We start from the raw sequence: 23125 nt of genomic DNA, 5'->3' as shown, positions 1-23125 counted from the left end.
GCACACCACTGGAAAATGTTTCTTATATCAAATTTCTGGGAATAACAGTTGATAATAAGCTTTCATGGAAATTTCATATTGATAGTATATGTAAGATTATTTCTCGAAACATCGGTATAATCAACAAGATTAAATTTTGTCTTCCTTTGTCGTCCCTGCTTACATTATATTCATCCCTCATATTGCCTTATTTAAATTACGGTATTCTTGTATGGGGAAATACTTATCAAACTCTTTTGGATAAATTACTTCTGCTACAAAAGAAGTCACTGCGTATTATATGTCACACTGCATATTTGTCTCATACTGATCCGTTATTTTTTGAAAATAAAATATTTAAGATTAAAGATTTGTATTTGTTTAATCTAAGACAATTTATGTATAATTACAATAAAAATAATCTTCCATATATATTTGAATCAATGTTCTCAAAAAATCAATCTGTTCATAATTATCCTACAAGGCAATCCAACGAATTTCATTTACCATTTTTTAGGACTTTGCTGGCTCAGCAAACCTTCATCTACGAGGGGCCTAAGTATTGGAACTCACTTCCCAACGACATAATAACAGCACAAACTTTGAATTCTTTTAAGAACAAATTAAAATTCTTTCTGTTGAAATCTTATGATATACAACCAAATTAGGTTCGGTTTCATTCTCTCAATCAAGTCGTTTGTTTGTTTGTTTGTTTGTTTTTACAAGTATTAAGATATCACACAGAAATCATCTTTTAAGGAAAACAATCTGTCTAACATAAGTTTACCTCAGATATTTATTTTATTGTACCAGTAACAGTGAGTCTATTCTCTTTCTCTTTTTTTTATATCCGTTCCTATGCATTCATACCGGCATATGCACCCAATCAATCGCAATTTCAAACCAGGCAGCGTTGTATTGTTTTGTTCTTGCATTTTAATCATGAAATACAGTATGCTTGTGTCCACGATGGCGCGTGTTGTACCATAGTCTCATTTCCCCCTTTTTTGTTCTTTTTTGTTCTTCTTCTTTTTTTCCCCTTCCTAAGTTAATTTCATGTCAGTTGACATTGGTTTCTTTGACTTTGTGTACGTATTTTTTGAGGGTCCCATACCCTACAAGCTTTGCTTTTTAAGTGGGACCCTCCATTTCCATTCTAATCTTTGTATTAGGTATATACCTTAGAAACGAAATTCTGTTGTTACTCGTGACCACTTGTACGTTTCTTTGAAATTGTTATAAATTTGTTCTGTAAATGTATTGTATATATTTTTTTCTGTTTATTCAATGGAAATGGAAATAAAATTGAATTGAAATTGAATTGAAATTGAAATTGAAATTGTCTTAGCCCCCACTTTGGGGAAAGGGAACAAATTAGACTTGTTGCTTTTTTCGAACAAAGTGGGATTCTATTACCCTAGAGATGCTACCACTTCCCACGTTTGGTGAAAATCAGTCAAAGATTTTTCAAACAGATGCAGAAAATGTGGAAAATCCCCCTCCTTCCCCTCCCCCGATAAGGACACCCCTCGATCCGCCACAATCAAACATTAAATGTCAAATGTCAGTCTTAAATGGCATCAAAGCACTAACTCAGGCCTTATCTTTTGTGTGTTCGACAGAAGAAGATAAATTCCAGAGTTTAGGGACTCTGAGGCCTCCCCGCCCCCCCCGAAGCTTTCAGCGGTGTATGTGTGTGCGTGTGTGTGTGGAGGGGGGCTCATTTTACTCAAGATCATATCACCATAAAATGCAATCTACCAAGTTTTGTGAAAATCCGTTGTAGATTTTTCGAGAAGATGCTGAAAATGTGGAAAAATCCCCCTCTTTCCCCCCCCCCCTCCATCTGCGCACACCCTGGATTATCAAACGTGACGTCTTCATTAGCACTAACTTTTCTCTATCTTTTCGGGGGGGGGGGGGGGGGGAGGGAGGAGCTCATTTTATCAATTAAGATTATACTACCATAAAAAAAACATGCTGTCTGCCAAGTTTGATGAAGACTTGTTCTAGTTTTTTCAAAAAGATGCTGAAAATGTGAAAAATCCCCCTCCCCCCCCCCCAAAGAAAATAAAAAAATCTGGGCACCCCCTGGATCCGCCAAAATCATAGCATGAAATTTCAGTCATTAATGTCTTCATATCACTCACTTACCTCTATCTTTTCTGGTTTTGACAGAAGAAGATTAACAAATTCAAGAGATTAGGGATCTGACGCTTTATTTCCCCCCCCCCCCCCTTTGGCGATGGGTGGGGGGGGGGAGGGGTAGGACTCATTTTAACAAATAATAAAGATCATATCACCGTAAAAGATGTTATCTGGCAAGTTCGGTGATGATCTGTCGCGAGATTTATCGAGAAGATGCAGAAAATGTGGACAATCCCCTCCTCTGCGTCACCCCTCCCCCCCCAAAAAAAAATAAAAAATCAGGGCACAACTGGATCCGCTATAATAAAAAGAAAATGAAATTTCATTAATTAATGTCTTCAAAGCATTAAATTAGCTCTATCTTTTTTCTTGTTTGGGGGGTTCGGCAGAAGAAGAGAGGAAAAAATCCATAGTTCAGAGACAACCCCCCATTCGGTGGTGGTGGTGGTGGGGGGCGGGGGGGGGGGCGGGGCGGGGGTAGTCATTCTAACAAATTACGACCATATCACTATGTCTATGCTATCTGCCAAATCTTGTGAAAATCCGTCTTTGGGTTTACAAGAAAATGTTGAAAATGTTGAAAAGAGTGTTCGCTAAAGACAGATGGTGGCTAAGACTTTGTGGTTAAGGTAATAATATTTATCCACTGGTTTGATTGAGAGTTTCTCTTCCATCTATACATAATATAGGTGAAATGAACGGTTTGCACATATCCCGGCGGCTTTTGCAGCATTTCCCGGCAAAATTGAACATTTGCCCATTTCCCCGGCGTCATGTTTGCACATATCCCGTTGATGAAATTTAGAGATTTATACATTTTCCGGCGAGACATTTGCACATTTCCCAGCGTTTGCAAATTTCCGGTGTTTGCACATTTCCCGGCCTCCATAGTGTTGGAGTCTGACGACTTTAGCCACCCTCCCTCCCTCCCTCCCTTCCCATGCGAAAATGATAATACATATACCTGTATTTAGGAAACAGGCCAGTAATATTCTAATGAGTATAAATTTCCTCATTGCTAGTTAGTGTTTGCCGGAATATCTTTTTTTTTTTTCGGAATAGCTTATATTCTCTACTCTTTCTCGAAAAAGGAAAATGAATGGATAAAATGAAATAAAACAAATTGGAGAGTTGATAATCGGACAAAACTTAACGTTAAGCCCCTCCCATATCAAGTGTTTATGTTTCCATTTGATACGTGGGAAAGGATAAGGAAATTCGTCACATGGTAGTCATCACGACTGTCATTGCATGCAATATGGGGCCGCATGAAAGTTAATTTTGATCGATACATGTATATCCTCTGACTTTCTTACCTTTTACTTTTTTTATCTGTGTAATTTTCTCGTTTTCACCTCTGACATCTTTACACAGAACCACTTAACATAATCATAAAGCTACAAAAAAAAATCACATTCTTTGGGAAAAAAAAACTTTGAGAACATGCAGGTCATCATCAACTAATATTACAGACACTGACTGGTATGGGTGGAATATAACATTATTCGGAGCCCCAGATAGTTACATTTTCCCTAGGGGTTATATTTTTCCGAAGCGCGCAGCGCTGAGGGTAAATGTATGATCACAAAGCTGCATGAGCTGGGAGATAACTAAACGATCCTTGCAAACAATATCATGTGACGATCTGTTTGAGTTTCTTCAATTTGTGAGTTTTCTTCAAATTTTCCGACATGTTTGTAAATTTAGAAATCAGCAATTTTGATCTTAACAAATTTAATTTGTAGAGAGAGAAAAATTGAAGTAACTCACACTTGAACCCCCCCCCCATGAATAATATTGTTCTTTCATTTAATATGCCTTGTCCGCCTTGACTATACCTAAAGCGGGTTCCCACTATTACGATTGGCGCCACGATTGAAATCGTGATCTTAATCGTGAAGCAATCGTGGTGATCTAATCAGATCATTTTAGATTGTATCAGATCTTGAGTTCAATCGTGCCAATCGCGTTAATCGTAGAAAACTTTTGGACGATTCCAAAATTTTCTACGATTAACACGATTAATTTTTGATCGTGATCATCGCATCAGACTGTCTTGGATCATATCAAAACGCAGTAAATTTTATCTGATCGTGTTTCTTAATCGTGTTGATCGGGATCGACTTTTTCACTTTCCTTCTGCTTATTTTGCACATTTGCCCTTATTTTACCCGCAAATCGTTTATTTTGTATTCCACGAGGTTGAATAAGGAAGGGGAGGTACAATGAAAATAACAACACCACTGAAACATCCACCAGAAGCAGAATGTTCCACATATACCCCACAAAGTATATTTTGTGACTTCTGAAAAGTGATGGGCATTTTCACTAAAAATTCACTCCAATTTCACTCTAAATTGACTCTTTTTGTATTCACTCTTTTAGGAGTGAATATTTTCACTAGATTTTTTTTAGAGAGTAAGTTATGTAAATAATGTCGAACCATTTTAAGCTACTGAAGTGTCATTTTGCTAGAATATTGTCTTCTTCGATTGGCTTTTTGGATATTAAGTTCAAAGCGATTTAAGACATTGTTTTTTTTTGTTCTGATTATAATTATGTGAAGGTATTGATATTTATGATATACATAATATATAATATATTATTTGAATAGAGAGAGTTTTTCTCTTTTGATGAATCATTTGTTTTTGACCCAAGGAACATCAATCCCAGATTCGAACTTTGTACTACAAAATGCAGAGCTGTATTAGGAATTTTTGCACGATAACTTGCATTATTACGCAAATTTCATGTTAATTTGAATAAATATGAAATCAAAGCAGGAATTGTTTCCACAATTACCTTACAGAATACCTCTACCAAATTGGGCATTTGTATTCGATACATTTAATGTTACTATTTTTACATGTATTTTTGCGTAAATCATGCAAATTAAGGCTGATTTGCATAGTTGCATAGTGTCTGTATGGATTAAAAAAAAATTGTCCTACGGAACATCTGTGTCGAGCAGGATATTTGTACTAATAAAAAAATGCAGCGTTTACCCCATTATCAAGTCTACTATACATAATGTCATGCTCATAGGGCCTTAATTAGTTGCGAAATGCATCGGGATATGATGCACTGACTTAATGCTTCATTTTACCTTTTTTATTAACATATGTTTTTGTTGTTTTTTATATTGCCAATCATCTTAATTATCTCGTTTTTCCTAAATAAATTGTAAAGTCATCGGGACTATCGTTATGGTCTACCGCTTATTTTTTTCACATTTTTAATTTTATTTCTAATGGAAAATAGGATAATTGATTGTGAAGTCCTTCACGCTGTACACGAGGTCATGACGGCGAAATTGAGCGTTTTATGATAATAGAAGCATTAGTCTATTATGCAGAAGTTCGGTATTATAGCTAGAAAAAAAAATCACCTTTATTATCTCTTGTTTCCTAAATGAATTGTAAAGTCATCAGGACTGTCGTTATTGTCGACCACTTATTTTTTTTTTCATATTTATTTCTAATGGAAAATAGGAAAATCAATTGTGAAATCCTTCACGCTGTACACGAGGTCATGACGGCGAAATTGAGCGTTTTATGATAATAAAAGCATTAATCTATTATGCAGAAGTCCGGTAGATAGCTGGAAAAAAAAAACCCGGTGGAGTCCGTTACGAGAACGGACACATCGAGTTCTTTTGCAATGAATTACCGATTACAGGCTCGCAACATATCCGATTCTCATAAAGTATATCCCTCTGCATGATGATTATATTATGATATTACGAGTATAGACATTATCTGCAGACGTATCAGTATTTAGACCGGATAGCTGCGTCTATGAATGGAACACGTTAAACTAGAAAAGCACTCGGAGAGTGCAGACCTCAGTGCTCAAAACTGCTAATATCTATAAGCCATATTATGATTAACAACAACAATAACTAAACAAACAGCAAGAAAACAAGACAAAACAAGAACAAACAAAGAAACAAACAAAAGAAGAATAACAGAAACCCTGGATGCAGACCCGTTTGCAGACACAGTTGTTCAAAGTAGCGTTACTCTTAGAAAGTTCTACTTACGATATTTCTTCACGAACGTTTATGTATAGTACACAGTCCTTGTACTTATCTTTACGCTGTTTCTGTAGAAAGTGGAGAAGAACAATTCATCCTTCATACTTTATGATTACATGTTGACGATATATTCTGTTTCTATTTGTATTAAGTCTAGTTCATGTGCCTTGTGATGCATCCTTCTCCTATCCCTCTTTCTTCCTCCTCATTCGCTTCTCTGTAGCAAAGTCATGATTTCGTTACATCTGTACTTCGATAACTGATAAGTCATTGATATTCCATTTTCACTATGTTTAATGACAATAAAAATGATCAACGATTTGATATACTAGTAGATGGCAGCTGCAACTATTTCTACCTCACGAATTTCATCGTCAAATGTCAGATTATAGTGTATCTTCCGATTTAAGTTTATTACATGTTAAAACTCGCAGCATAGTAAAAAAAAACTTTGATTTTTTTTTTCATTTTCTGTCCTCCATACAGTTAAATTTTTCTATCATTGGGGTAACAGAAACGTGGTTGAGTGATACATCTCCTAATCTTGTAAACCTTAATGGTTATAAATGTTTTCGTGCTGACAGAAAATGTGGTAGAGGTGGAGGTCCTATTGCTTTTTTTGTTACCCATTCATTGGTCCCCAAAATTAGAAATGATTTGACATTTTATTTATCCAGTGCTGAAATACTCTCTATTCAAGGTGATGTAACACCTGGTAACTATCTTATCATATGTGTAATTTACAGACCCCCAAAAACAAACCCAGAATGATTTTTTGAAGACCTAGAAACCCTGCTTAGGAAAATTAACTCTTCCAATAAGATTTGCTGTTTAATGGGTGATTTCAATATCGATGTGGCAACTGAAAATGATTTGACTTCAACCTTTCTTAATATTTTATTATCGCATTCATTTTATAATACAATTGATAAAACGACAAGAATTACACCTAAGTCAGCTTCTTTGATAGACAACATTTTTATTAATATGCAACGAGATACATTAAAGTCAGGTATATTTTATGCTGATATATCTGATCATCTTCCAATCGTTTTGATCTTTACCAATATGATTTCAAAAATATCTTCTAAATCTACAAAATATGTTAAACATAAAATAACTTTTAAATCAATTAATGGATAAACAAATGATTCGGCACTAGAAACTTTGAGAGATATTTTTGCATGCGAGGAAGTTAATTCTGCCTATGATTGTTTTCTGAATAAATTTATATATCATTTTGACAAGAATATACCTTTAAAAGAAATAAATGTTGCTGAACAGAAGAAAAAATACCGTGGATACAAATTGCACACAAATAAACGATTTTGTTTAGAATGTTTTAATGGATACTAGTATAAGAGATATAGAAAAAGATTGACAGAAATAATAAGGGCATCTCGTAAATCATATTTTCATAATACATTTGTAAAAGTTAGACATAAACGTAGTTCCACTTGGAAATAAATTTAAGAAATTTTGAATAAAGGTCGTGCTAATAAGATTGATATGTTATTTAATTTTTTGAAGAAGTGTCATATGACACAACCATTAACAATTGCAAGCAAATTTAATGTGTATTTTGCCGGAATTGGTCAAAATCAAGCCAAGAAAATTGATAGGAATTGAATTAACTTTCGGGATTTTTTTAATAGAAGTTTTTACAAAAAGTTATTTTTTTTATCCTGAAAGTGATAGCGAGATATCAAAAATCACTAAATCATTGAAAGATAGTTATGCCACTGGTCATGATGAAATAAGCTCATATTTATTGAAGAAAATAATACGATATATTTTGATACCACTGGGATGTATTTTCAACCTTTCATTATCTACAGGTGTATATCCACAGTCATCTTAAGTACCTAAAGTGGTACCAATCCATAAAAAAGATGATCCTTCAAATATATCCAATTACCGCCCCATTTCTATTCTGCCTGCCTTTTCAAAGATTCTTGAAAAAAATTGTTGATAATTTTATCACACGCAATAATTTGCTTAATCCTGATCAGCATGGTTTCCGTAAAGCACATTCCACTGATGCTGCACTCTTGAAACCGTACGACAGAGTATCGAGCGCCTTGGCGGACCATAAGCACGTGATCGGCGTGTTTTTGGACCTCAGCAAGGCGTTCGATACTCTAGATCATGGTATCTTACTTTCCAAATTGCAGCATTATGGTGTACGGGAAGTCGCCCTAAGTTTCTTAGTTGCTTATCAGATAGATATCACTATACTGTTCACGATTCTCATTCATCTACCGTGCTTCCGTTAACATGTGGTGTCCACAAAGGGATCCATTTTAGGCTGTATTTTCTTCCGGTGGAAACTCTTTTTGTATTGTATAACTCACTCGTTTTGCCATATATAAATTATTGCAACATTGTCTGGCAACTTCATACAGTAGTAAAAACTCAATATTTTTGTTCCAAAAGAAAGCCATGCGTATTTGTGCTGGGGCTGATTATAAAGCTCACACAGACCAAATATTTCAAAAGCATAAAATTTTGAAAATTGATGACATTAATTTTTTACAGACTGCTACCATGTTCGCTACAATACACCGTGTTTACCTTCTTCTTTCATTAATATTTTCAAACTTAATAAACAAATCCACTCCTACCCTACAAGAAATGCCTCCAATATTCATCTTATAAATCCCAGAACTTGTTTATCTGAAGGATCAATTCGGCACACCGGCCCAGACGTATGGAATTCTTCACCATCTCAGTCCCGTGCAATTCGCTCGATTGGTTCCTTTAAAAGATTTGTTAAACATATGCTTGTTGCTAAATATCAGTGCCTTAATTTACATATCCAGAACATGAATTATTTTGTTACTTGAAGCATCTTCATTCTATGTTGTACTCTGCCTTCTGTTGTAGGCACGCCATGGAATGTTTCTCTATTTTCATGTACAGATGTAAGTAACTGGTCCGTACGTTGCTTCACCCAGCCGTTACCTGGCAACTGGGTAAATGCACCGGCAATATTGTTGTATTTGCACAGTGAACGAGGAGTCTTTCTATATTTCTCTCTCTCCTGTTCTTTCTCACCATCTTTCATTTTCGCAATCCCCTTCTTTTTTGTTTTTCTTTCGTAGCATCACCTGTGTACATGACCGTATATGTTTTGTTGTGTAACTGTTTTGTTGTGTAAAACTAGTTTGGTTTTTTTTTTGTAGTTAAGTAAGCAGATAATTAGTTAAAACTGTTTATGATTTATTTGTGCACGAGGCCCCAATATTAAAGGGACTGTACAGTACTGGTTGACGTAAGGGATTCATGTTTTGAACATTTCTAAGTGACATAATGAGAAACCTCTTCTGAAATTTGAAAGAGCATGCAAATTTAAGAAGGATTCGATGTTTATTTGATGAAAATTGGTTTTGAAATGGCCGAAATATCCCAAAAAATGATAATAATAAAAGGCGACAGGCCACAACTTTATTAGGATCTCTTTGTTTCACCTTGTTTTCGGATATCTCAACCATTTCAAAACCGAATTTTGTCAAATAAACTTTTGATACGTTTAGAATTGCATGCTCTTTGACATCTCATAGAGTGGTTTCAGAATATCTCACAAAATGTTAATAGCTAAATCCTCACCTCGACCAGAACTGTACACACCCTTTAAGCTCGGCTACTTGGGATCCTCCTGTATGGTACCTTGACCTTTTTTTTATTATCGTTATGTCTCCGTTCTTTGTCACAATGATTTGCTTACCTGTCATGTGCAAATCAGCCATGAATTGGTAGGAACCATAATTATGTTTATTTCTGAAAGTAATCAGAGTTGATTATAATTATTGTACCATACAGAAACAATGAAATGAAATGAAATAAGACTCTTGACGGTTGTAAAGGAGTCTGCGCCAAAAAGACTAAAGTCCGCCGCACACTGTACGATCGATCTGGTCGTACGACTTTAAAAGACCGGAAGTGTGATTTCACCAGTCTTGCTAATTCCAGTCGTGCGACTGGGGCTTTTAAGCCTTCCGCACACTATAAGACTTATGGCTGTACGACCTTAAGGAGGAAATCCAGTCCAAGTATAAGTTAGTCTGATAAAGAAGAGTAAAATCTTACGAGTTCTACGTAAAAAAAAAAAAATGTATTGAAATGGGATGAAAATAAGGAAGTTATGAAATTTTGATCTTGTAGAGCGTATATGAATATGCAAATGAGTGCGCAACCATGCCATGCCCTCACAATTTTTCATTGATCGCCTGACGTGAAAAAAAAATGACTAAAAAAAAAATCAAATTTTCTGTCATTGAAGTCTGAAACATCATGTTATTCCTGGTTGAAAAACTTCAGAATAGTGATCAGTTAGATATACGAGGATTTGAGCATCGGGCATAATTGCGTTTGAATAAAAAACTTGAAATTTCAAAATTTTAGGTACAATATGGTAAGTTTTGAGGGAATGACATACTTTGCCATTTGCACATCTATAGTGACTGTTCAAGAACTGTTTCCCCTCAAAATAGCGAAACTTTAAAATTTCATAACTTTCTTATTTTTCATCCGATTTCGATCAAAATGATGCCGTTGAACTCGTAATATTTTTCTCTTTCTTATCAGATTAACTTATATCTAACTAGATTTCCCCTTTAAGACCACGAGACCAGGGCCCGTTTCATAAAACTTATTGTCAGTGACAACTGGCACATTTCTCTGACAAATTTTCTCTCAGCCAATCAGATGAAGGATTTCAGTAGATTGTTACATCTATGACAATTTGTCACTGATGACAAGTTTTATGAAACGGGCCCCAGGTCGTAGGACCTGGCAACGGGCACCATACGATTAGACTACACAACCATGCTTACAACCGTTCTGGCTTCCAGTACGTTTTACCAATGAGTATTGACGCGCAAAAGCTCCTCATACTAAGCCATATACATCTGGAATCATTCAATATGATGGCACTTCCGTTTTCATTGTAGCCCCTCTTTGTATGTTGTACTCTAAAATGCAGTGTTTGCCGTTATCCAATCAACTTTAAAGGACAAGTCCACCTTCATAATACATGTGGATTGAGTGAATGCAACAATATTGGTAGAACACATCAGTGAAAGTCTGGGGGAAATCCGACAATCCGTTCAAAAGTGACGAATTAAAAAAAAAATCTGTGCAATCATTGCTGTATGAGAAGACTACTTAAGTGTATGATGTCACATGCGTAGAACGATATAAGGAAAACAAAAAAGATAATTCCACAAAACTTTAGTTTTTCAACAAAGAGCACATTTCTTCGACTTGTCACTGTTACGTATGTTAAGGGTAACATTATTCCCCTGCCTTCTGAAAGAGAGAAGTCAAGCGTTCTTTTGTTATGAGAGAAAAGTAAAAATATGTTGAATTTTCTTTATATTTTCTTTATATCGTTGTACACATCACAAGCTATAGTAGTCTTCTCATCCAACCATGACTATGCAAAAACTTCAGAAATGTATAACTTTTGAACTGATTGTCCGAATTAACTCAAACTCTCTTTGATTTGTTCTACTAATATTGCTGCATTCACTCAACCAACATGTCTATGAAGGTGAACTTGTCCTTTAACCAACGGATTCCACTCCTATCGTTGGATCGACCTTCCAGTGTAAAGGCATTGTGCGTGGCAGTGCATCGTTTACGATTACCCAGTTAGATCTAACCAATGGCATACCACTGCCCCAATCATCAGGACCTCTCTACCTTCGTATGTTAAAAGCATTTGGTGTGGCTTGTACTTCACAGTGCAGTGTTTTCTGTTATCCAATCAACTTTAACAAGTGGGATTCCCCTGCTCCTATCATTGGATCCTCTCGATTTTCCATTAAAGGTATTGAGCGTGGCTTGTAATTCTTGCATCGTTTACGGTTATCCAATCAGCTCTTACAGTGGGATAATGCTGGTCCTGTCATTGGAGCCGCTCCACCTATAGAGCGTAGCTTGGTATGCTTTTCAGTGATTACCATTACGGTCATCTAATCAGCTTTAACGCTATCTTATGCTGCATTTTGAAAGATCTTGAAGTTGTTGAGTGTAGGTGTCCGCTTCAGTTTCAAGTTCGGTTGACAGTTCAATAACTTTACAAAAATAGGGATATTTCTCTCTATTCCTTGTAATCAGGAATAACATGATGGAGGCCAAAAGGGGACTGGAAGTCAAAAGCGTGAGTATACAATTTACTTCATGGTACAAATATTGTTTCTATCTAAAAGATATTTGAATCCTTGCAACATTTTTGCGCATGTGTGTTTGTAAGTATATGGGAGATATTAACATGTGTGCATGGTGTGCGAAATTTCTGGTAAATGTGTTTCGATTATGGTCTATTTTACATTTAATGTGATTACATTCTTCACATAGTTTCTACGTAAGAGTTCAGTGCCATATTTATTGTTCTTGTTGGTGACCATTCATTGATGTACGCACCTTATTGTATTCGACTAGTTTCGACAAGAACCTCCTAAAGTAGCGGAATATCAATTTCCGGAATTAGTTTTTTTTTTCTTTTTTTTTCTTATTTATTCATTGACGTTATTTTCTTCTTTTCTTTTTTGCATTAACTGCTCTGTCAAATGTTGTATACCTTCATTTGGTTTCTACATAAATGTTCATGGCCATAAACATTTTATTTCTCGTCGTCGCCCATTCAGTGATGTACCTTTCACTTGAAATGTATGCGACCTGTTTCGACAAGAACAACCTAAAGTAGAGAAGTATTGATTCCTTCTGGAATTAGGTATTTTTGCATCAATTTATCGCCCGTCATCCCAACCGTCGTAATTCTGATTTTCGGTCAAATATTTGATTTTGAGATTTTCAGTAATTTCGATAGTGGACATTCCGTTCTGTACATGTTCTGAAACGTTCAGTTTCTAATTCATTTTTTTGTGAGTGTGTGTGTGTAGTTATCACTTTTATAGAGTCTTGTCAGGCATTTTGTTCATTTCCCAATAGGCGTGCGTGTTAAAAACAGCGATATGCCGACCTCTCCTGTAGGCTACGACGGTTCTGAGACCTCAAACACAGTGCGCTCGGTCAACCAACCGTCGTATATCGGCCACAAGTACTGTGCGCGCGGTCAACAAAAATTTATACATTAAAAGACAACGGTCTTTTCAAACTGAACCCCCCCCCCCACATAAACCTACCTGTAGCTCTTGCGATTGGCCGATAAATTAAAGTCTGACGTTATTACATGAAAAATAATGGGGATGGACAAACATAAAAGTGCAGCAATCATGATTAAACATCAAGTAAACTCCAAACGCGATTTTCTCGAAACGTCATTTTTACGCGAAAACTGCATATGCGACGTTTCGGATGATCGCCGACGAACTGCTCTGTCAAATTTTATATACTTTTTCCAAAATCAGAAAACAAGACAGCTAAAGAAGCAGGAAAGAAAGGCAGCAGGCATTTTCAAGTAAACACACTGTAGATGATCTCCTAACGTCTTCCTACTTTCAAATCTTATTACTCGTTGTTGCTTCAGACAAACTTCAGAGAAGGCAGATTTTTTTTTTTTTTAACTTGAGGCTGTTTAGTATCGAGCGCAACTACTATACTGATGAATAAGCATTACATTGATTACGTAGTCGATAAGATAGTATGTCCTGGATTTAAATACTACTTTCAAATCTTATTACTCGTTGTTGCTTCAGACAACTTGAGGCTGTTTAGTATCGAGCGCAACTACTATACTGATGAATAAGCATTACATTGATTACGTAGTCGATAAGATAGTATGTCCTGGATTTAAATACTACATTTCCCCCTTTTCTTTTCCCCAGAGGAATTACTCAGTGTCGTATAAACAACGATTATACCATATTTTACAAGATTCATCTAGGGAACACTTTTTCCCTCACAGTCGCTCTAATATTTAGTATCATCTAATATCATCTCACCTCCATTAATTTTGATCATCACCGTTCAATAGTTTTTTTTTTCATTAAGATTACTCTCATTGCTCTCATCCCCAGCTAACACAAGGACGTTTTCTGAACGTTCTTGAAACGTTCCAAGTTCATTATTTGGACGTTTTGTCAAAACATTTTCAGAACGTCTTTTTGTGGAAGGTTTTCGACGTATTTAAAACGTTTCATAAGAACGCTATACAAACTTTTTTTTTTTAACTTTTAGAAAACAAAAAAAAAACTGTCGGAATTTTTAAGGAAATGCAACAAACCTTTTGACATTGTAGACGTCACTAAAACCTTTTAAAAATATTCAAAACGTTTTGTGGACGTTCTGCGGACGTCCAGAAAGCCTTTGAAAACCGTCTAGGACATTCAAAAACGTTTTAAGAACGTCTAAAAAGTCTTATGACCCTTTCCAGAAAGTTTAGAGAACCTTTCATATCCCCGCCCATTGACGTTTTTTGACGTTTTTTAAAACGTTTTCCACAAAACCTGTATTTGCGGTAAATGCTATTAAGTCCCCACTCTGACGCTGTATGCACGTTTTAAAAACGTCCATTTTACACAAAGACGTACGGAACCTCAAAAAACGTTTAGGAAACGTTCTGAAAACGTGCTGTGTTTTCTTGGTCTTGATTTACTTATTGGACAAGAAGTGTACTTTTTTCATGATGCAAAGCTGTTTCTTTTCATTCACAATATTTGAACATAATTGACAAGGCGTGTATGACATTTCAAAGATCTTCCATTTCCACAGGACAAGCCGCATCATTATTCCTGTTTCTTCAGTTTGTTGAAGACGGTCATCACAATGGTGATATTGACAGGCAAGAAAATATTTTTGTTTTCAGTGGATATTCTTCTTCTATACGTGTTTACCATTTCTTTTCTGATTTTTCATTTTATGCATAGCTCTACATCATTATGTTACATGGCGTTACTGAAAACAATTTTACAATAATCCACGCATAGATGATGACATTTTCGGCACCGTATGACTGTTCTCCTACAACGATATCAATAATAATTGAAACAATCGTACTTATGGCATTACGAGGATACGTCGTGTAAACCTCGCGGATTCCATTCAATACTTTTGAACGTATTCAGTCATAAACAGTGTGGAGCATGGGAAGATTATGTGATATAAAATGTTGGCCCGATCGATTCAATTTCACTTCGCTGCCTAATGGGGTTCATTTGAAAGCCACGACAAACGCAGGGTTGCTATTAAAGTAGAATTGCCCATCAGCGAATGTGTGCAACAAGCACGAGCTCACTGGAAGCGTTCGACTACAGTCAAAACTCTTCGGCTACGTGTGCATGTAGTCCCTGTCTGTTGCAACATCAAATACGTCTGTTCATAGAAATATTTTCTTCTTTCATAATCACGTAAAATTATTTTGTACCTTATTGAGTACTTTCGCCTCTTACTGGTGGCTGCTTAACTGCGTCGTAGATGGCGGTATAACGCTGGACGTGAGAGAATGGGATCATAAAAATTATACATGTGAGAGAATTATATTCTCCCGAGTCTGTTCATTGTGTTAGCTGTTTTCCTGATGTGAATTGTCTCCCTTGTCCATCTTGATGGGCGACGAACTTCTCTGGCAAGAGTACGGCTCGGTGGTCTAGTGGAGATGACGCCTGTCCGGTGATCAGGAGATCGTGGGTTCGAATCCCGCTCGAGTATGTACGCCCATGATTCTTTTTTTTTTAATCATGGCTTCTACTAAAACACTGATCAATTCAGTGCTTATTTACGTCGATGTAGGGCAGTTTGTCAATCAGTTGCAATTATAATAATGATATCAACTCTGGTTTGGATAAATAAGCAGGTAAGCAATACAATCTTAATTTAAAACTCTACATGGAAAAGAGGAATTCACAAGAAAACAACAGCTTATAAAATTTGTGAATTACTCTCGAATGTGAGGGCATCTCAAGATCCGTCAAGGACTCCAGGTATAAAATTTTGATCACCTGGTGTCAGGCGAAATAATCAGAAAATTGAAAAAGGACTATGGCAAGGACAAGAACAAAAGCGAGAAGGAATAGACAGAATGATAAAACTAAAGATAGGCATGACAAAGAAAGGGAGTGAAACAAAACAAGACAATCTCTACATTCAGTAATATATTTGGAAAGGACACCAAGGCATGAGGAAGAACTTAAAATTCTATACAAATTTGGCTTAAAACACAAACTCTTAATGATTGAAAAAAAATACTTATAATTAATTTATTCATTTTTTTTATGAAAATAACAAAATAAACACATTTTTTTTAGCTATTTGTTTGTTTTCGTGAGGATGACACAAGAATTTTTTTTTTCAGTGTTGATTTAAAGGAAGGAAAAGTCAGAGCATCTTTTAGAGTATTATCAAAGCTGTTCCAGAAGCTCAGCTCAGTGAAAATAAATATATTTTGGGCGAGAATTGTAAGTAGTAATGGTAAATGATATTCACTGGAACGTCGAGTAGGATAATGCAGACTTAAAAACAAGATCACAGTTATTAAACTTTTCATATCTCACCGTACTCCTTCTCTCATCGTAAGTAGTGTAATTGAAGTTCGAATTTCTTCGGGCTGTGGTAGCCATTACTTTATTAGAATGAATCCTAGCAACTAAGCATAACGTGACTATAGGTATACTGTTTGCCACTGCATGTCCGGCTTTAAAAGTCTTTAAACGTTCGTGCATTACCCACCTTTGTAATTGACTGAATCCCCATGACAGAAAACTGAAGTCGTAGAAGCTATCAGCTGAAAAGACTAAAATATCGATAGACCCGATGTTGATAAGAACATCTTTTAGCGAGCAGGCCAAAGCGCATGTGGCTACTCGTTTATGTAGTGGTCTATTCGATATGAAAAGCCTGGTTTTGCCATTTGTTTGACTGTTTGTTTGTTTGTTTGTTTGTTTTGTTTTGTTTTTGTCTGTCTGTTTTTGTGTGCTTTTTTTTCTGCGTGACGACTAAGTGAGCCTTATGTAATCGTTAGGGCCGAAATAAGACACACACACACACTGTCTGTAGGCGACTAAAGCCCGCCGCACACTATACGTCTCACGACTTAATACGACCATAGGACCGTAAGACCCATTCGTACGACCTGCCAACGCACACTATACGACCTGACTTTACGAGTAGGCTTACGACTTTTCTGTCTTCAGTACATTTTACCAATGACTATGAAAGCGCACGCAGTGCGGACTGCGTGCGCTTGCATTTTACTGTATTATGAATAGCTGAAAGCCCACGACCGGTCGTAGAAATTCAACATGTCAAATTTCTACGACTGTCGCTAAGACCCAGTCGTACGACTGGAAACTGGCAAGACTGTGACGTCACACTTCCAATCTTAAGGTTGTTATGACCGGTCGGATCGTATAGTGTGCGGCGGGCTTAAAGGGGATGGCTAGTAACTGATCGGTGGGAATCAATGGGAATGCTGGGGGATGATTGTTCAATTCTTGTGGGATTCATTTGATAGTACATTATGTATCTATTGTTGTGTGAAAATGATTTGCTTCAGAACGGTCTCATATTCAAGTAATGTGCAGTTTAATGCCCCGCCACGGTACAGGCATGCTAGCCTGAAACCAGTAAACTGCACATTACTTGAATATGAGACCATTCTGGTGTTATTCATATTATTCGTGTTATTCATATGGTGTTATTCAGCTGAAAAGGGTCACGCCTAATTTCTTTTGCAATGTAAGCATTGCACAACAGATATCAGGGGCGGATCCAGGAATTCTGTGAAGGGGGGCGTGACTAATATTTCTGGTGCCACTTCCGGGTTTCATTTCATTTTTTTCTTTTTATTTTCTTTGTTTTTGACGAAAATTAAAGGGGGGCGTGCGCCGGTCGCGCCCCCCTCTGGATCCGCCACTGGATATACCCAAAATGCCAAAGCCAGTTAATTTATGATGTACAAGGTCCGAAACTTTCTTCCTTTCGTATGCCTTTCCTTTCTTTCCCATCTATCCCTTCTAAATATTTTACATTATTCTACTAAATCTTAAAATTCTCGTGATCGCTAACGTCAGGCATGATTTGGAAAAGCTCATCATCCACTGCACGGCCTCGCGGAGCTAATCTTCTCCCGATATCAGGCATCCTGGATTTCGGCATAAAGAACCCTTGTCCCATTATCACCGGAAAGAAAGGAGAGCTCATCGTAGAAACCTATCCATACGAGGTTCTTCCACCTGACAACATTCACGGCATTCAGCGACATATTGCATGCTTTCCCACAGAGTTTGTGGGTAAGCCCCTCCCCCCCCCCCCAAAAAAAAAGTGTCCCAATTTCTTCTTCGAAGTTATAGTCCGATCTCTCGTATCCGGCCTCCCATTATCCGGATCTCTATATTATCCTGACGCGATCTCGCCATGATGTTTTTGTTTTGTTTTGTTTTGTTTTGTTTTGTTTTTTGATTTTGATTTTGTTTTTCAAACTCGAACAAAATTCCTAGACAAACTCATGTGGAATACATATTATTCCCAACATAATTAATTTACAATCATATCAAATTTTCATCGAAACAACATTCATTCTAACAAAAGAAAGACTTTGAGTGTAGGTACCTACAATACGTTACATGTAGCCACCATTGGATAGGCACTTGCCTGCATTAAACATTGCGTCTCCCATATCCGGTCAAATACCTTATCCGGATGAGTGCCGGTCCCGACATGTCTGGATAGGAGAGGTCGGACTGTAATTATAATTCCAAACTTTGATAATCAGGAGTGCATAACGTTAGCGGATAGTGACAGTACATGTTATTCAAAAGTATTAATTTTGTTCTACAGAGGTCTGAAACAAAAGTGTTCTCTCCAATGGTAAAAAGCGGATCCTCGTTAATTTCTTCTCGGTCAATCAAAGATCAAGGTAGCGAATAATAATCTGTTGTTGTTGGTTTTTTTTTTTTTTTGTTATGTTGACAAAACCTTGGATGAAATGGTTTTTAGTCCTTTGTCTTGCACGAAATAAGTGTTCTCTCCAATGGTAAAAAAGCACATCCCTTTTAATTTCTTTTCAATCAATGTGATGAGATTCACTCTCGAAGCAAGGGCTTTATTAACAATTGAATACGTTCTAATTATTATCTGGATTTCTTATTTTACAGATTATGATGAATGTGACAGCAATCCTTGTCAGAACGGAGGGACATGCCAGGACGCATTCATCATGTACTCCTGTCTGTGCTTACCGGGTTATAAGGGGTCGAACTGCCAGACAGGTTTGGTGTGATTAGCGAATTCGACAGATCAAAGTAGAGAAAATGATCTGTTATTTTTTTTTCTTATGATGATAAAACCTTAGGTGAAAGGATTTTTTGTCCGATGTCTTGCACGAAACATAAGTTTTCTCTCCAATGGTAAAAAACGGAACCTTGTTAATTTTTTCTCAATCAATGAGATGAAATTTACTCTCAAAGCAGTGGTTAGGATGAAAACTTAAAGTTAGTTTACAATCATAGATTTATACCTCGCAAATAGACCTGTGCTCCTTTCGATGCTTATTAAAAAGGGAACAAAGTATACAATTTATGTGCAATAGACTACAATATTGACCAAACACTTCTTGAAGTAGTAGAATACATGCTTTATCAACATGGTACCTATTTCGTCGTTTATATTGTTAAGCATGCACTGAATTATGACATGACTACAGGCTTTCATCATTCAAATTAGTGTAAAACTATCTGTTTATTAGTTGAGAATCTTTATTGTCGGCCGATGAAATTCAGCGCCAGTACAGAAAATATTCTGCTTTCCATTAAAACTTATGCTTTTGAGTTATGTTTTTAGTATCTACTTTCTGTTCAATTCAATTCAAAGGTTTTATTTTCTCTTCTTTCAACAGAATGTACAAAAGAAAATATGAATTCGACATTTGTTTGAAAATGATACACAGATAGCAAAGATTAAAATTTGTCAGTAGTCATTACAACTGTTGACTTAGTTTCTCGTTATATTAACAATTGAATTCATTCTATTATTATCTGGATTTCTTACTTTACAGATATCGATGAATGTGTTAGCGATCCGTGTCAGAACGGAGGAACGTGTCAGGATGGAATCAACATGTACTCGTGCCTGTGCTCACCGGGTTATAACGGGTCGAATTGCCAGACAGGTTTGGTGTGATTAGCGACAGATCAAAGTAACGAAAAATGATCTGTTGATTTTTTTTTTTGATAATGACAAACCTTTCGATAAAATGATTTTCAGTCCTGTGTCTTGCATAAATCTCTCTCTCTCTCTCTCTCTCTCTCTCTATATATATATATATATATATATATGTGTGTTTATATATAATACATGTATGTATGTATATATATATATATATATATATATATATATATATATACAATAAACAAATAAGAACAAACAATAAACACAATTCACAAACAAGTCCCTCAACAGAAAGAGAGACATAATTATGCCTGTCTTTCTGCTGAGGGGACTATATCATTTATAAATGTTGGGAACGAAAGTAATCCCTCCAACTATAGATAATGGCAGACTAACTCCAAAATGCCGGAGATCGGTAACAGACCTTAATTTGTTTTCGCGTTCATCGGAAATCTAACTCCTGCAACAAAGTGCAACTGAGCAACAACAAACAAAAACAAAAGTCAGTCACAGCATGGTTATTCAGCACTTGTTTAATATAACAATTGCTGCTTTCAAAGATACTGTGATGATTGCAAGCCATATAAGGTACAGCATTACAAATACATGACACACACACACACAAAAACCAACACCAACTGCCGCACGGTGCTTGGCATCTCTGCCGTCCTTGACTCCCTTTGCTCTGTTGACCCAAGGAGGCCCACCTCCCTGGTTGATCTAAGCTGTTGACGATGCCCTGCCTGGAGTAGGCCATTCCTTTCATGATTGTTGGAATTCCAACTTTGGTCCTGGTCGGAACCGCCAACTGTACTCTGTCTCAGATCCCCCAACCCATGTTAATTTGATCATGTGATAATTCTATCATAATTTTGGGTGTCTTGTTTCTCTGGATTTTCTCCCATAAATCTCATTGATAAAAATGTAATTTCAGAATTTAATCATATGATGCAAAATGATATAAAACTAGTTAGCAATGTGTCACAATTTATTAATAACTTTTTACCGTGACATTCAGTTATACACTCAGCAAAAAAAAAGAAAAAAAAAAGAAAAAAAAGACAATAAACACTTTTTCAACTTTATAAATCTCATAGAATGTTTGGCCAAATGTTAATGCGTTATATACTATATGAAAGGTAGTTCAGATGCTTTGAACTTTATAAGTCACTGAAAGAGGAAATTGTAAGCATGAGTGAACATCTTTTTTTATTCTTTTCTAAGGCACAAAAGTAAAAATTGTAAAATTGAACAAGTGGTCATACATGCGTCAGTGCACTTCCACATAACAATAAAAACAAATGACAAAATATAATAAACACAATAAAAACATGTATTCAGTTGCAAAAATGAAACCTATAATCTCTATTTTTTTGGAAGAACAAAAGATCGATAACGGATAAAAATAATGGAGGAAGATGAAGATTTTTTTGGTCAAATCCGAATTTAACTGACATGAGGGAAGAAATGACATTAACAAAAATGATGGGAATTTGAACTCATTCTCAAATTAGCAAAATTGTTAATTATATTTGGTTCTTGATTTCGTCTCAAGAATTCTTGAATTACTCAATAGAATGATTGAAATAAAAACATTCCGTTCATTTAATCATCTTTGTGCCATTACTCCCTGTGTTGTTTTTAACTTTAAGTTGACATAAAGTTCGTATATCCTCTAGTTTCACACTTTAATTTTGTTATAGGTTATGAAGAAATAAAGAGAACGAAAACTTATTTGCTACTTCATTCGTGTCTCTCATTGTGCTACACTGGTCTTTTATTTTCATTGTAATCTTGAAGCACATTTCCAAATGAAAGACAATATGTATTAAATGTTGCAATTTTCACTTTCTTGCCCTGCTCACTCATTCGAAAGGTAATTTCTATTAAATTGACCTACTTGATTGATGGCCAACTTAATATGGTATAATACATTGATTTCCATCAAAATCTTCTATGAACTTAAAACAGTGTTTAATCTCTTTTCACTCTGAGTGTTTTATTATGATTAATCAGCCCATTAAGATCTCTAAAAAATGTTGCCCATTCAATGAGATATAAATTCGGTTTGCTATGTCATTGGGAATTACATAGCTACAATATTGCATATTTAATTTCAAGCATATATGGGGGCGCTCCATAGTTCTTGCGAACCAAGCATGTCAGCTGGCTGAACTCTATCAAAAGCAACCGAATTCCTTCGGTGCGGTAAAAGTGTTTCTTCGAACTAAAAAATGTGTACCAGTGATTTCATGCAATTGTGGATCATGGCAACGAAAAGAGAATCTCGAAAACACCCTCTTTCCCCGGAAAAACCCCCAACAAGACAGATGGGGATAGTAAGAAACCTCGTGCCCTAGATTCTACACAGCCTGCGCCAGAACAGGTAATGAACCCCTCTCCCGGCCGCGTTTTTTTTTTTAAGACGGCACAGATTGGAGCATGGCGCGTGTTAAACCTATGGGAAAAACGTTGGGTTAGGGTTTTTGGTTATGGTTATGGTTATGGTTATGGTTAGGGTTGGGGTTAGGGTTAGGGTTAGGGTTAGGGTTAGGGTTAGGGTTTGATGGTTAGGGTTAGGATTAGGATTAGGGTTAGCTTTAGGGATAGGGTCCCCGATAGATTTTTAGTTTCCCCAATCTGTGCCGTCTAAAAAAAAACACGCCTCCCGGCCCGATGGGATGGAGACGTGTCCGCCACCTGCGAGTTCCCAAATAATAGTCATGAAGGCCTGAATCAACTTGGTATGGAACGCCAGTTGTACTCGGAGGTGACAGAGGGAGAATCTCCCCCAGCTTGGTTCACCAGGTTCTTTGAAGGTTTTGAGTCCCGCCTCGAGAAACACATTGAGACTCTCACGACAGGAAAGGTGAGTGAGCTTTCTACCCGTAT

This window comes from Diadema antillarum, unplaced genomic scaffold (genome assembly GCF_040938485.1).
Source record: "Diadema antillarum isolate AM-2024a unplaced genomic scaffold, OU_Dant_1.0 seq00000376_RagTag, whole genome shotgun sequence".
Lineage (NCBI taxonomy): Eukaryota > Metazoa > Echinodermata > Echinoidea > Diadematoida > Diadematidae > Diadema > Diadema antillarum.
Note: the sequence above shows the minus strand (reverse complement) of the source record.